Below are 14,804 nucleotides of genomic sequence, written 5' to 3' on the forward strand. Positions count from 1 at the left end.
ATAGTGAAACGAGTACTGTATGGGCTGAAAGGCCACTCTGCCAGGAAGAAGGAATTACTCCGAAGGAAAAATAAAAACATAATACAGTTTGCAAATGCACACAGGGACAATGACAATTTTTGGAGACATGTCTGATGACACTAAAATTGAACTGCTTGGCCATAATGAGCATGGTTATGTTTGGAGAAAAAAGCTTGGAATCCTGAGAAAACAATCCCAGCTGTGAAATTCAGGGGTGGCAGCATCATAGGGTTGTTTTCCTACAGGAGAGACCGGTGCACTTCACAAAATAGAGGGCTTTATGAAGAAAGAACATAATGTGGAAACACAAAATCAACATCAAGACATCAGCCAGGAAGTTAAAGGTTGGGTGCAAATGGGTCTTCTAAATGGACCTGAAGCAAACTCTCAAACTGGTTACAAAGTAGCTTAAGGATAACAAAAGTCATTGTTCTATAGTGGCCATGACAAAGCCCTGATCTCCATCCTATTGAAGATTTATGGCCACACCTGAAAAGGGACGTGCAAGCAAGGTGGCCGACAAACATGGCTCAGTTACATCAGTTCTGCCAGGAGGAATGGGCCAAAATTCCTGCCAACTATTGTGAAAAGCCTGTCAAAGGGTATCCAAAATGTTTGACACACATCATACGGTTTAAAGGCATTGGTACAAAATACTAATGAAATGTATATAAACTTCTGACTTCAAAGAAAGTCAAAACAAATTTCTAAAGAAAACCTTTTCATTATTCTAGTGTTTAGCAAATAGAAATTAAAAGTGACCAAGGCGTAATACAGCATAGCTGACTTCCGGTGTATGCTATGCTAAGGAGCATAAGTATCATTTTCTTTTAACCTGTCCGGTTTGGCTGCATGGCCTAGCATTAATGACATGATTGTTTGAAGCCAAACTTGATAAAAAAATATATATATATATTTTATGGCTGGTGTCTTCCGATAAAAGTTAAATACATGTATTAACTATTTACTTTTATTAATACAAATATGATATACAGCAGCTTAAATAAGTATTTAACACGTCACCATTTTTCTTACTAAATATACTTCTGAAGGTGCTATTGACCTGAAAATTTCACCAGATGTTGGGAACAACAACAAGTAATCCATACATACAAAGAAAGTAAAACAAATAAGCTCAGAAATTAGGTTGTGTGTAAAAATGTGTAACGACATAGGGAAAAAGTATTAAACATTAAGAAAGGGAGGCACAAAAAGGCATGGAAAGCCAAGACAACACCTAAAATCTATCAATAATCAAACAGCAATCCAGCCCCTTGTCAGTGCAAATGAATATCAGCTGGTTCAGTCCTATTTAATGGCCTACAAAAAGGTCTCATTGCCAAGGTGTAAGTCAAGACACATTTCATGATGGGTAAGAGCAAAGAGCTGTCTCAAGACCATCGCAAACTAATTGTTGCAAAACATTACGATGCCATTGGTTACAAGCGCATATCTAAGCTTCTGAATGTTCCAGTGAGCACGGTTGGGGCCATAATACGTAAGTGGAAAGCCAATTATACCGCCATAGATTTGCCTCGATCAAGTGCTCCTCGCAAGATTCGTGACAGAGAAGTGCAAAGGATAATCAGAAGAGTTGTCCAAGCGCCAAGGGCCACTTGTGGAGCGCTTCAAAAAGACCTGGAATTAGCAGGTACAGTTGTCACAAGGAAAACAGTGAGTAATGCACTCTGCCGCCATGGCCAATATGCACACTCACCAAGCAAGACCTCATTGCTGAAAAAAAAAAAGCATGTCAAAGCTCGTTTAAAATTTGCTGAACATTTGGACAAGCCAGTTAAATACGGGGAGAATATAGTCTGGTCTGTTGAGAGCAACATTTTACTGTTTGGATGGCATAATGCACACCACATTTGGAGGAGAAAAAGCACTGCATATCACCCTATAAACACCATACCAACAGTAAAGTTCTGAGGTGGGAACATGATAGTGTCGAGCTGCTTTTCAGCAAATGGAACTGGGAAACTTCACATTATTGAAGGAAGGATGAATGGGCAAATGCACCGAGACATTCTTGACAAAAATCTGCTGCCATCTACGAGGGTGATGAAAATGAAACAAGGGTTGGCATTTCAGCAGGATAATGATCCAACACATACTGCCAAAGAAACTCTCAATTGGTTTCAAATAAAAAATAAAGCTGCTTGAATGGCCCAGCGGATCACCTGACTTGAATCCAATCGAAAATCTATGGAAAGAACTGAAACTCAAGGTCCATAAAACAAGTCGACTTTACGCCGATCTGATCGGTGTTACCGGTATCGGCCGATAATTAGCATTTTATGCTGATCGGCTGATCGGCTTTCATGTCATAAGTCGGCGATCTGATCAATGACGTCATCGATCGGCTCCGCACAAGACATTTAACGCAGCGTCTTCGTCGCATATGAATCCAAAAGGTAGATTATTTTTTCATTCAAGATGGCGCCTACCAGTATGGTCGCCACGGTTAAGCGCTCTCTAGTATTGTTTTTGTTTTTGTGTTTTTCGTTCGTCTTTGGAGACATTACACGGCTCACTTACACAAGGGGAGATTTGCTAACCATCAAGGAGGCTACTCCGGACTTTCTTTCACCAACTTTCCCAAATCCGCTCAATTTTTTCCCGGAGGTACTCACCGGAGCATCGACCACAGTCCTCGGTGCATGGAAACGGAGGCGACGCCACAGAGGGAAGCGAGCCGGCATCCAGGTGAAACTCCGCAAGAGAGGATACAGATTGGAGTTTCCGTCCATCCACCTCACGAATGTACACTCCCTACCCAACAAAATGGACGAGCTTCATCTTCTGATAAAGACCAGTAAAGACTTCGGACGTTCCGCCGCCATGTGCTTTACGGAGACTTGGCTTTGTGACGCTGTACCCGATGGCGCCGTCATGCTTCAGAGTTTTCATCTTCACCGAGCAAACCGCATCACGGAGTTATCGGGGAAAACAAAAGGCGGCGGGATATGCTTCTATAGCGAAGAAAAATGGTGTACGGACGTCACGGAGCTCAGCACACACTGCAGCCCGCATTTGGAGTCGCTGTTTTTGAACTGCAGTTTGCCTACCGAGCGAACAGGTCTGCGGATGATGCAGTACACATGGGACTGCACTTCAACCTAGAACAGCTCGACAGTGCAGGGACCTACGCGAGGATCCTGTTCGTGGACAGCGTTCAACACAATCATCCCTGAACTCCTTTCATCCAAGCTTCTCCAGCTCAGCGTCTCACCTGCCATCTGACAGTGGATTTACAGCTTTCTGACGGGCAGGACACAGCAGGTGAGGCTGGGTGAGGCCACCTCATCCACACGCAGCATCAGCACTGGGGCACCCCAAGGTTGTGTCCTCTCTTCGCTGCTCTTCTCTCTCTCCACGAACAACTGCACTTCAGCGCACCCGGCTGTCAAACTCCTGAAGTTTGCAGATGACACCACTGTCATCGGCCTCATCAAGGACAGTGACGAGTCTGCATATATCGACAGGAAGCGCAGCGGCTGGAGCTGTGGTGCGGCCGACACAACCTGGAGCTGAACATGCTCAAGACTGTAGAGATGATCGTGGACTTCAGGAGGCATCCTTCGCCACAGCTGCCCCTCACGTTGTCCAGCTGCCTTGTGTCAACCGTCGAGACCTTCAAGTTCCTGGGAATTACAGTCTCTCAGGACCTGAAGTGGGCGACCAACATCAACTCTGTCCTCAAAAAGGCCCAGCAGAGGATGTACTTCCTGCGGCTTCTGAGAAAGCACGGCCTGCCACAGGAGCTGCTGAGGCAGTTCTACACAGCGGTCCTCGAATCAGTCCTGTGTTCTTCCATCACAGTCTGGTTTGGTGCTGCTACAAAAAAGGACAAACTCCGACTGCAACGGACAATCAAAACTGCTGAAGGGATTGTTGGTACCCCCCTACCCACCCTTGAGGACTTGCACGCTGCCAGAACTAAGACAAGAGCGTGCAAAATCCTCTCGGACACTCCACATCCCGGTCACCAGCTCTTCCAGTTCCTTCCTTCAGGTAGGCGCTACCGATCAATGCAAACTAGAACGAGCAGACATTCCAACAGCTTCTTCCCTCTTGCAATCAACTTCTTAAACACCTAACCTACAACATGCTGGCAATTTTTTTACTTGAGTTCATTGTCACATTTCTGTGGGGCCAATTATATATTACTCATGCACTCACTGTAGTAGTCTCGCCACGCTGCATTATTTGCATATCTGTTGTTGACCAATACTGGCCACTCATACCAGAATAGCATCTACACCATTTGCACACTGATTGAGGAGTGTCTGCAACATTTGCACAATCAACATTGTCCCAGATTATCGCACTACTCGTCACTTTAAACTGCATACACTCCTTGAAGTCTCGGCGCCCTTTGCACAATGGTCATTGCACCGGACTATTGCAATATTAGTCATTCGAACTGCTCTAAGTGCTAGAGGACTCTTCATCTTTTTGCACAATTGTCAAAAAATAAATAAAAAATAATAATAAATGTACCGGCATTACCAGATAACTAGCAACCCTTTATTGCTCAGTGACTGTTTTGTTTGTCAATGTCTTTATGTCTAAAAAGTGTTCTCTGTCAATTGACTGTCTGTTGTCATACTAGAGCGGCTCCAACTACCGGAGACAAATTCCTTGTGTTTTTTTGGACATACTTGGCAAATAAAGATGATTCTGATTTTTAGCCTTGTCACGTGTTTTGTTGCACAGTACAGTAACGATCTGACGGCCAATAAAGTTTTTTTCAATCTTGTCGGTGAAAAAACACGTCGGTGTGGGACTATTTTGCGGTGTCTCAGACAAACAACACGTAAGTTGTTTGCAGTCTGTGCACAGCTGAAGTACGTCCTCTAAATGCTTCAACACAACAAATTTGATCGAGCACGTGAAGAATATACACGGGGAGCATGCCACGTTTAAGCAGCGCAGCGTGTGGTGGGGTACAAAAAACAAAAAAAAAGTCAAACGTACTCAAACTCTGGACAACACCCGTCCATATAGCTGGGACAGTAGATAGTTAGAGTAAGCATGTTATTAACAGCATTTACTACATAATTTAATTACAGTAAGTTAGCACCCATTATTTCTGTCTGTTGTAATGTTGATTTGTCCTAAACTTATGTCAGTGCCAATCCTTGAATGCCCCCTAGAGGTCATTGGTGTTTTAACTTTTGTCTAAAATGCTAGAGAATAATTTGAGCTGGGACGGCCAGCACGGCCGCAACCCTTGTGAGCATAAGCTGTACAGAAAATGGATGGATGGATGGATACAGTATACAAGTATATACAATAAATGAACAAGTCATGTAAATTAACACATTGCTCCATCTTCTGATCGGATCGGTGGTCGGTTATCGTTTTTTTTTTTTTTTTTTTTTTTAAACTTGCTGATCTGTGATCTGCCCCAAAAATCATGATCGTGCAAAGCCTAAAAAAAAGCCAAGGGAACCTTCAAGATTTGAAGACTGCTTGTGTGGAGGAAAGGGCCAAAATCACACCAGAGCAATGCATGCAAATATTTTCTCCATATAGGAGGCATTTTGAAGCTGTCATTGCAAACAAAGGCTTTTGTACAAAGTATTAAATACTGTAAATCCCAGTTGGCGTTTTCGATACATTTTCCCTGTGTCATTTCACATTATTACACACCACTTCATTTTAATTAAACTTAATATGGATTATTTGGGCGGCACGGTGGGCGACTGGTTAGCACATCTGCCTCACAGTTCTGAGGTCCGGGTTTCAAATCCTGGCCTCGCCTCTGTGGAGTTTTCATGTTCTCCCCGTGCCTGCGTGGGTTTTCTCTGGGCACTCCGGTTTCCTCCCACAACCCAAAAACATGCACGGTAGGTTATTGAGGACTCTAAATTGCCCTTAGGTGTGAATGTGTGCGCGAATGGTGGTTTGTTTGTTGCCCTGCGATTGGCTGGCAACCAGTTCAGGGTGTACTCCGCCTCTCGCCCGAAGATTCCTGGGATAGGCTCCGGCACGCCCGCGACCCTAGTGAGGATAACCGGAACGGAAGATGAATGAATGGATTACTTGGGTTGTTCCCAACATCTGGTTTCATGTCAATAGCACCTTTGGAAATATATTTAATGAGTAAAATAGTGACGTGTTAAATACTTATTTCTGCCGCTGTATGTAAAGCAGAACAAAACCTAATCATCAGCTATCGTCATCTTTGGTGGCTCTATGGTGACAGCTTGTGTCACTGAAGACGTTTAAAGTTCCTACAGGTGCAAGCTGCCAACCTATAAAAATTCCCTTCCAGAACAATATGTCCAAATTTGCCTGAATTTCCATATTCACAAAATTTTGTCAAGAACATTACTGTGCGACAATCATAATCATATTCGTTTATAAATTATGGCTTCAATTTGTCATTTAAATACTTTATAACATCAACCTCGTAAGGGCGGACGCAGTTGCAGCCTGAATCAAAGTACCAGTATATGAGATTTCAATGTTCCATCATCAAAAATATCTATGTCTACGGAATAATTCGCCTTTGCCAATTTTGTTTTCAACCCTGGTTATGAAAAAAAGCAAGGCTACTTTAGCAGATTAATCAGATCTCAAAGGTAAAAATAAAACATCACTGTATTTTGCAAACAAACAAATGACATTGCTGACAGATTGAACTGGAGAGTTTATGTATGGATAGTTTTGGTTTCTATTTTGTGCAATGTACTGCTTGTACATCTTCTCTTGCATGCTATTCATATTACATATATTTCCTATTTTCTCAATTGCTGCTGAAACGACGCAAATTTCCCCACTGTGGGACAAATATGAATAATAAAAATAATGGACTTTTAACCTGCCCACGTTCTGAAGTGACGTGTGCAGTGACGTACCAATTAATTTCCTGTTCAGACGTGTATTATTCTATATTTCTATCTCAAACACGTATTATTAGGCCTGTTATTTTTTTGTTCAAAGTTGGTTATTCTCTGCGAACACTATGTGACAAATGTGCTGTATCACCAAATCATTTATTTTTCTGTTTTGCGACAGCATAACTATAGCTTAGCAATTAGCATGGCTTTGACATCGTCTTTGCCTATCCACTCCTCGTCCTCCCTTCGTGACGCTTATAAGAAGCATGGTAAGAAGTGTAGCTTATTCGCTATCATGGAGGCGATGACGACCTACAATCCGTTGACACCGGACGCAAAGAGAACTTTCGCCTCCGCGACTTGGCACCCCTTGGCTGCTGTTAATGTGGACACACCAGGACTGTGAGACGCTGGATTCCCCCCAATATCCTGAACAATGAGTGTTACGGCCGTAACGAATCAACGTTCAGTGAGTTCCGTAACAAAATACAGGTGTTCCGTAACATTTGGCAGCTCTGCGGGTGCCATGTCAAGGTCCCCTTCGCCATTCACCCGAGCGAGGAGGAAGTGCTTTTACCCGTTTTGCCGAATGCAGAAGTAGGTTGTGCGTATACCGGCTTGACCTAAAAAAGGAAACGTTTACTGTAGTCTGACTTCATGTCAGTGAGGTAAAAAAAAACAATTTAAAAATAAAAAATTACAAAAAATAATAATATGTATCTTAGTGTATGTAAACTTATGGTTTCAACTGTACATTAGTTAAAAAGACTTCTACAAACTGACTGTGAGCAGAGAACCCTTGTGACCCAACAGACCTGTAGCCTCAAGGGACAATCCAGTGCCACAGTGGGGGAGACTGTAAATAAATGTTGCCTGGGTGGTGAACGAGCTGCTTCATGGCAGCAAGGGGAAGGAAAAGCCATTGGCAGAAAAAGAAAAGTCACATAATATCCTGAACAACTCTTCGGTACATGGAATTGTGATGTCTTTGAGGAAAACATTAGTTGAAAACATGAAGCTTATTGTGTTGTAGTGTAGAGGTCAAATGGCACTTGATAAAACTGTTTGGTTATAAAGACTTCCGACTGTTCTAAACAAGTCAGTTTCTCTGAAGTTACACCATCAAGTCCAGTAAAAAGACAAACATATCAGGAGTCATTTGTGTTTATTTATTCATTTGAAAAAAAACATTATATAACCCTCAAAAACAACTTCTCAAGAGAAGAAATACAAAAAATATATATATATTTTTTTTTCAATTGGGTTTTGAAGTTATTTTCCTTTGTCTCATTTTAGCATTTAAACAGGGGTGTGCAGACTTTTTAAATTCACTGTATGAGCGAGAGCCGTATAAGTGAGAGAATTTCAGTTAGTAGCAGTCTTCTGCTCCCCTGCACTCACTGTGGATTAGGGCTGTCACTGTCGAATCTTTTTAGAATCGATTATCCTATTGATTAATCCATTATTAATTCATCAATTAATCCCCCGTCAAAACAAACAAAAAACCCTAACCTGAACCTTGATATAAGGGACATTGGATAAGACGGACAGTCGGAACTTAACAATGTGTCCAAAAATAGTTTCCATTTGTCACTTAAAATGCCGTTGACAGTGTGTTTGTTCCAGAATTAGCCGGTGTTTTTGACTGACGCTATGGTGCAATGCAGGCAGAGAATGGGACTGATGTATTTTCAGGTCACAGATATAGAAAAAAAAAAAATAGATCAAATTCCAAAAGATGTGCCTCCCGTGACTATGTGGCGCACATGTTGAATGTGGTGCATTAACGTGGCAGCCATGTCATGATGAGAGGTGTGTGTGTGTGTGTGTGTGAGTGAGAGTGAGAGAGTGAGAGAGTGAGAGAGAGAGAGAGAGAGTCATGGCGGCAATGTTAACTCTGAAGAATAAAAACGAGTCTCTGGAGTCTGGAACATGCTATTTTTGGAACAGTAACAGGATTTTTTTGTCAAGCGGTTGACCTTTGCCAACGGATGTGGTACTAGGAAGCACATTAATTCCTAGCAGCTCATTATAGCAACTCGCCTACGATGACTATTTTATGTCAACAATGTCACTATGACCAAGCACACCGGCGCGGTAAGTTTGGATAAAATGTGAAACTTTCAAACATTTTCAAGCTTTTTTAGATGTATTTACCATAACTATGTACTGTACTGGGCGTTTTAGGTCACGGGAAAAAAACCTACAAAACAAATTTGTACTGTACAGTAATATAGGTGCATGGGGCAAAAAAAAAGAAATAAGGTAGGTAACAAATCAAAAGGAGGAACAAGTGTTAAATATTCTTGCAGAGTTTTCACTCTTCACTGGAGCACTGAATTTTACCTGGCTTCCTAAAAAGATATTCCAAAGGCTTTTCAAAATTTCAGTTCACAGGATCATGTCCATTAACAGATATTTTGAAACAGGTGGCCAGGTGTTCTCCTTGTCAGCGATTTCGGAGCCGTTTTCACCTAAGGATTAATTGAAGATATAACTGTTAAAACTGCACTTATAAAAACAAGTTTGTTTGTTTGTTTGTCTGTTTTAATCATTGAATTGATGTTCTTACCCTATTCATTGTTGAAAAGTTAGTGTGAGAGATGCTTTGTCCTTGTGGTGCTCTGTGGTGATATGCCGGTGTTCCAAGTCTATGCTGTAAACTTCTGCTCCAAACTCAACAAAGCCCTCCTTCCGGGGCCTCTTAGCTGTAGGCTTCTGCATACTGCACAATCGACAAAACATCCCTAAAATGTAGAATAATAAAATTACAAAATGAACACCAAAAAAATGCTAATTAATAACTGAAGATATAATGCAGCTACTAAATTTGTGTCTGTGTCACATACAGCCATGACTTAAACTGAGGCATTTTGAGCCACTCTGGGTCACTGATGCAGTCATAAAAACAAGGGGGAAAATAAATTAGGAGCAGCCTTGTGTTAAGTGCTAAGTCTCACTTGTTGCTTCCGAACTAGCAGATTCTACAGCATGTTGGCAAGGCTTTTTAGTGCTTCGCTTGAAATAATTTTCAATATTCATCTGTTGAATGAGACGTAATTCGCGTCAACTGACGAGAAGAACCGCTCCATGCAATACAAACATAGCACGAGATAATATTGTTGATACACGTTTAGCTTCGAACTACGTTAACAGAGAGACAGCTTTATATAACATAAATTCGACCTGTTCGAACTTCTGGTCTTGTTTGGCAGCATAGTCGTACTGAGTTTTTTTGTTTGATTTTTTTTGGTGAAAACGTTACTTGTTTTCATTTGTTATTACCTTTGTCTGTTCGTGTCCCTCGCAAGTCGCGCTGGCTGCCCACTTCGTCTTGAGCCTCTTCTTCGCTGGCAGACCAAGCTGCGCGTCTTGGCAGAGGCGATGCATATTGCCACCTATTGACCGGCGTGTGACAACACGCCACATTCACAGCGAAGACGAACATATAGCAGCCAAAATTCACTTGTGGGGGCCCGCCACAAATAAATGTATACGTGGGAAACCCTGGAGGGACCAAAATTCCAACTTTTATTTCGGGTATATCTGGCTATGATACGCAACTTGCAAGAAAGAACTATTGGTAATCAAACACAAAGAGTGAACAAAGTATTGGAACAGCTCAAATACTGTACACTTTTCCCTTCAATCCCCTCTTGAGTAGGTATAATGCATGCATCGGGTTTAGATCTGGAGAGTACCGTATAATAATACTTTCACTCCTGCCACCTCGACGTTGTTGCTGATCTTTATTAATGGTCTTTCTCTCACTCACACAATGTTTCATCAAATGCTGCTTAAGGCTGCAGCTATCGAATATTTTTAGAATCGATTATTCTATCGATTATGTCATAGATTAATCGAACAATCAGAGAAATGTATTTTGCATTATAGTTTATTGTGAAATCATGTTTTTCTCAATTACTTTTTAATACCTATTTATTTGGTATTGTTTAATGTGCCGTCACCTTATCGTGGTGGAGGGGTTTGTGTGTCCCAATGATCCTAGGAGTTAAGTTGTCTGGGGATTTATGCCCCTGGCAGGGTCACCCATGACAAACAGGTCCAAGGTGAGGGACCAGACAAAGCATGGCTCAAAGACCCCTTATGATGATGACCAACGATGGACTCGGTTTTGCTTGCCCGGACGCGGGTCACAGCCGAAACGGTAACGTGGGTCCCCCTTCCCATGGGCTCACCACCTGTGGGAGGGGTCATTGGGGTCGGGTGCAGTGTGAGCTGGGCGGTGGCCGAAGGCAGGGACCTTGGCGATCCGATCCGGCTACAGAAGCTGGCTCGAGGGACGTGGAATGTCACCTCTCTGGCAGGGAAGCTGGTGTGTGAGGTCGAGAAGTTCCGACTAGACATAGTCGGACTCGCCTCCATGCACAGCTTGGGCTCTGGAACCAGTCCTCTCGAGAGGGTTTGGATTCTCTTCAACTCTGGAGTTGCCCACGGTGAGAGGCGCCGAGCAGGTGTGAGTATACTTATTGCCCCCCGGCTCGCCGCCTGTACGTTGGGGTTCACCCCGGTGGACAAGAGGGTAGCCTCCCTCCGCCTTCGGGTGGGGGGACGGGTCCTGACTGTTGTTTGTGCCTATGCACCAAACAGTAGTTCAGAGTACCCACCCTTTTTGGAGTCCTTGGAGGGGGTGCTGGAGAGCGCTCCCGCTGGGGACTCCATCGTTCTGCTGGGGGACTTCAATGCTCATGTGGGCAATGACAGTGAGACCTGGAAGGGCGTGATTGGGAGGAACGCCCCCCCCCCCCCATCAGAACCCGAGCAGTGATCTGTTATTGGACTTCTGTGCTTATCACGGATTGTCCATAACAACCACCATGTTCAAGTATAAGGGTGTCCACACGTGCACTTGGCACCTGGACACCCTAGGTCGCAGTTCGATGATCAACTTTGTGGTCGTGTCATCGGACTTGCGGCCACATGTCTTGGACACTCTGGTGAAGAGAGGGGCGGAGCTGTCAACTGATCACCACCTGGTGGTGAGTTGGCTCCGATGGTGGGTGAAGATGCCGGTCTGACGTGGCAGGCCCAAACGTATTCTGAGGGTCTGCTGGGAACGTCTGGCAGAATCCCCTGTCAGAAGGGGTTTTAACTCCCACCTCCGACAGAACTTTGCTGATGTTGCGGGTGACGCGGGGGACATCAAGTCCGAGTGGACCATGTTCCGCGCCTCCATTGCTGAGGCGGCCGACCGGAGCTGTGGCCGTAAGGTGGTCTGTGCCTGTCGTGGCGGCAATCCCCAAACCCGTTGGTGGACACCAACGGTGAGGGATGCCGTCAAGCTGAATAAGGAGTCCTATCGGGCTTTTTTGGCCGGTGGGACTCCTGAGGCTGCTGATAGGTACCGGCTGGCCAAGCGGAATGCAGCTTTGGTGGTCGCTGAAGCAAAAACTCAGGTATGGGAGGAGTTCGGTGATGCCATGGAAAAACACTTCCGGACGCCTTCGATGAAACTTTGGTCCACCATTCGGCATCTCAGGAGAGAAAAGCAGTGCACCACCAACACTGTGTATAGTGTTGATGGGGCGCTGCTGACCTGCACTCGGGACACTGTGAGTCGGTGGGGAGAATACTTCGAAGACCTCCTCAATTCCACAGACACGCCTTCCCATGAGGAAGCAGAGTGTGGGTTCTCTGAGGCGTGTTCTCCTATCTCTGGGTTTGAGGTCACCGAGTTGGTTAAAAAGCTCCTCGGTGGCAAGGCCCCGGGGTGGATGAGATTTGCCCGGACTTTCTAAAGGCTCTGGATGTTGTGGGGCGGGGTGGTGGTCCCCCTTTTTAAGAAGGGGGACCGGAAGGTGTGTTCCAACTACAGGGGGATCACACTCCTCAGCCTCCCTGGTAAGGTCTATTCAGGGGTGCTGGAGAGGAGGGTCCATCGGGAAATCGAATTTCAGATTCAGGAGGAGCAGTGTGGTTTTCGTCCTGGCCATGGAAAAGTGGACCACCTCTACACCCTCGGCAGGGTCCTCGAGGGTGCATGGGAGTTCGCCCAACCAGTCTACATGTGTTTTGTGGACTTGGAGAAGGCGTTCGACCGTGTCCCTCGGGGGATCCCGTGGGGGGTGCTTCGGGAGTATGGGGTACCGAACCCCCTGATACGGGCTGTTCGGTCCCTGTACGACCGGAGTCAGAGCTTGGTCCGTATAGCCGGCAGTAAGTCGGACTCGTTCCCGGTGAGGGTTGGACTCCGCCAAGGCTGCCCTTTGTCACCGATTCTGTTCATAACTTTTATGGACAGAATTTCAAGGCACAGCCGAGGCGTAGAGGGGGTCCGGTTTGGTGGCCTCAGTATTGCATCTCTGCTTTTTGCAGATGATGTGGTTCTGTTGGCTTCATCAAGCCGTGATCTCCAACTCTCACTGGAGCAGTTCGCAGCCGAGTGTGAAGCGGCTGGGATGAGAATTTGCACCTCCAAATCTGAGACCATGGTCCTCAGTCGGAAAAGGGTGGCATGCCTTCTCCAGGTCGGGGATGACATCCTGCCCCAAGTGGAGAAGTTCAATTATCTTGGGGTCTTGTTCACGAGTGAGGGAAGAATGGAACGGGGGATCAACAGGCGGATCGGTGCAGCGTCTGCAGTGATGCGGACTTTGTATCGGTCTGTTGTGGTAAAGAAGGAGCTATGCCGAAAGGCGAAGCTCTCGATTTACCGGTCGATCTACGTTCCTACCCTCACCTATGGTCACGAGCTGTGGGTCGTGACCGAAAGAACAAGATCCCGGATACAAGCGGCCGAAATGAGTTTCCTCCACAGGCTGTCCGGGCTCTCTCTTACAGATAGGGTGAGAAGCTCGGTCATCCGGGAGGATCTCAGAGTAGAGTCGCTGCTCCTCCACATCGAGAGGAGCCAGATGAGGTGGCTGGGGCATCTGATTCGGATGCCTCCCGGACGCCTCCTTGGTGAGGTGTTCCGGACACCCCGGGGACGACCCAGGACACGCCTGGAGAGACTACACGCCTGGAGAGACTATGTCTTTCGGCTGGCCTGGGAACGCCTCGGGATCCCCCCGGAAGAGCTGGATGAAGTGGCTGGGGAAAGGGAATTCTGGGCAGCCCTGGTAAAGCTACTGCCCCCGCGATCCGACCTCGGATAACCGGTAGAAAATGGATGCATGGATGGATTGTTTAATGATTAAACAAAACCAAATGAACAACAATTAAGCAATATCACTTGAAAGGGATCGATGTACTCACCAACCTTTTTGAAACTGACCGTTACTTCTTGTGTAAGTAATGATTAATGCAAAGACCTGCTATATACACTCCTGAAGCTGCTTCAGGTTCAACTTTATATCAATTACAGATTATTTATAGATTATAGGGCTGCAAATAACGATTATTTTTGTAAATAGATACTGAAGTAAAACTAACTTATTTTTTCCACAAATTCATTAAAATTCATGTACTGATTTGGAGCGCAACACATCAGAAAATAGGCAGAAATGTTGATCATTGTAAAACAAGATGTTTGCAAATGTCTTATTTTGATTTAACACAAATATAATCATCCTGCTTTCATTGAGGACGATAGAAATCTGAGCATATTCACTATTGAGAAGCTGAAATCGGAGGATTTGGACAATTTTAAGTTTAAAAACAGCGCTAAACTATTAATCGATTATCAAAATAATTGTCAATTAATTGATCATTTCACCTCTATTGCTATTCCCTTGATGTAAAGGTCCTACGTCTGATACAATGGTACCTTGACTCACAAGTTTCATTTGTTCCATAACTGAGCTCAATTTACTTATAGGTATACCGTAATCCCCCCTCCATTGCATGGGTAAAGTTCCTGACCACCCCCGCGATAACCCTTACTGAAATACACCATGGGCATGTTTTTATAGCATTTAAAACAAATGTAAGGTTTATAAACACACTTTTAAAATTATATAAACGTAT

The 14,804-nt window shown here is 44.6% G+C and overlaps 1 protein-coding gene across 2 annotated transcripts in view; it reads right to left on the reverse strand.

Annotated features, from left to right (window-relative positions):
* The window catches only part of pdzd8 (PDZ domain containing 8), an 89,414-nt gene that overhangs the window by 72,986 nt on the left and 1,624 nt on the right, over positions 1–14,804 (reverse strand). The window lies entirely within an intron of this gene.

This window comes from Phyllopteryx taeniolatus, chromosome 11, assembly GCF_024500385.1.
Source record: "Phyllopteryx taeniolatus isolate TA_2022b chromosome 11, UOR_Ptae_1.2, whole genome shotgun sequence".
Lineage (NCBI taxonomy): Eukaryota > Metazoa > Chordata > Actinopteri > Syngnathiformes > Syngnathidae > Phyllopteryx > Phyllopteryx taeniolatus.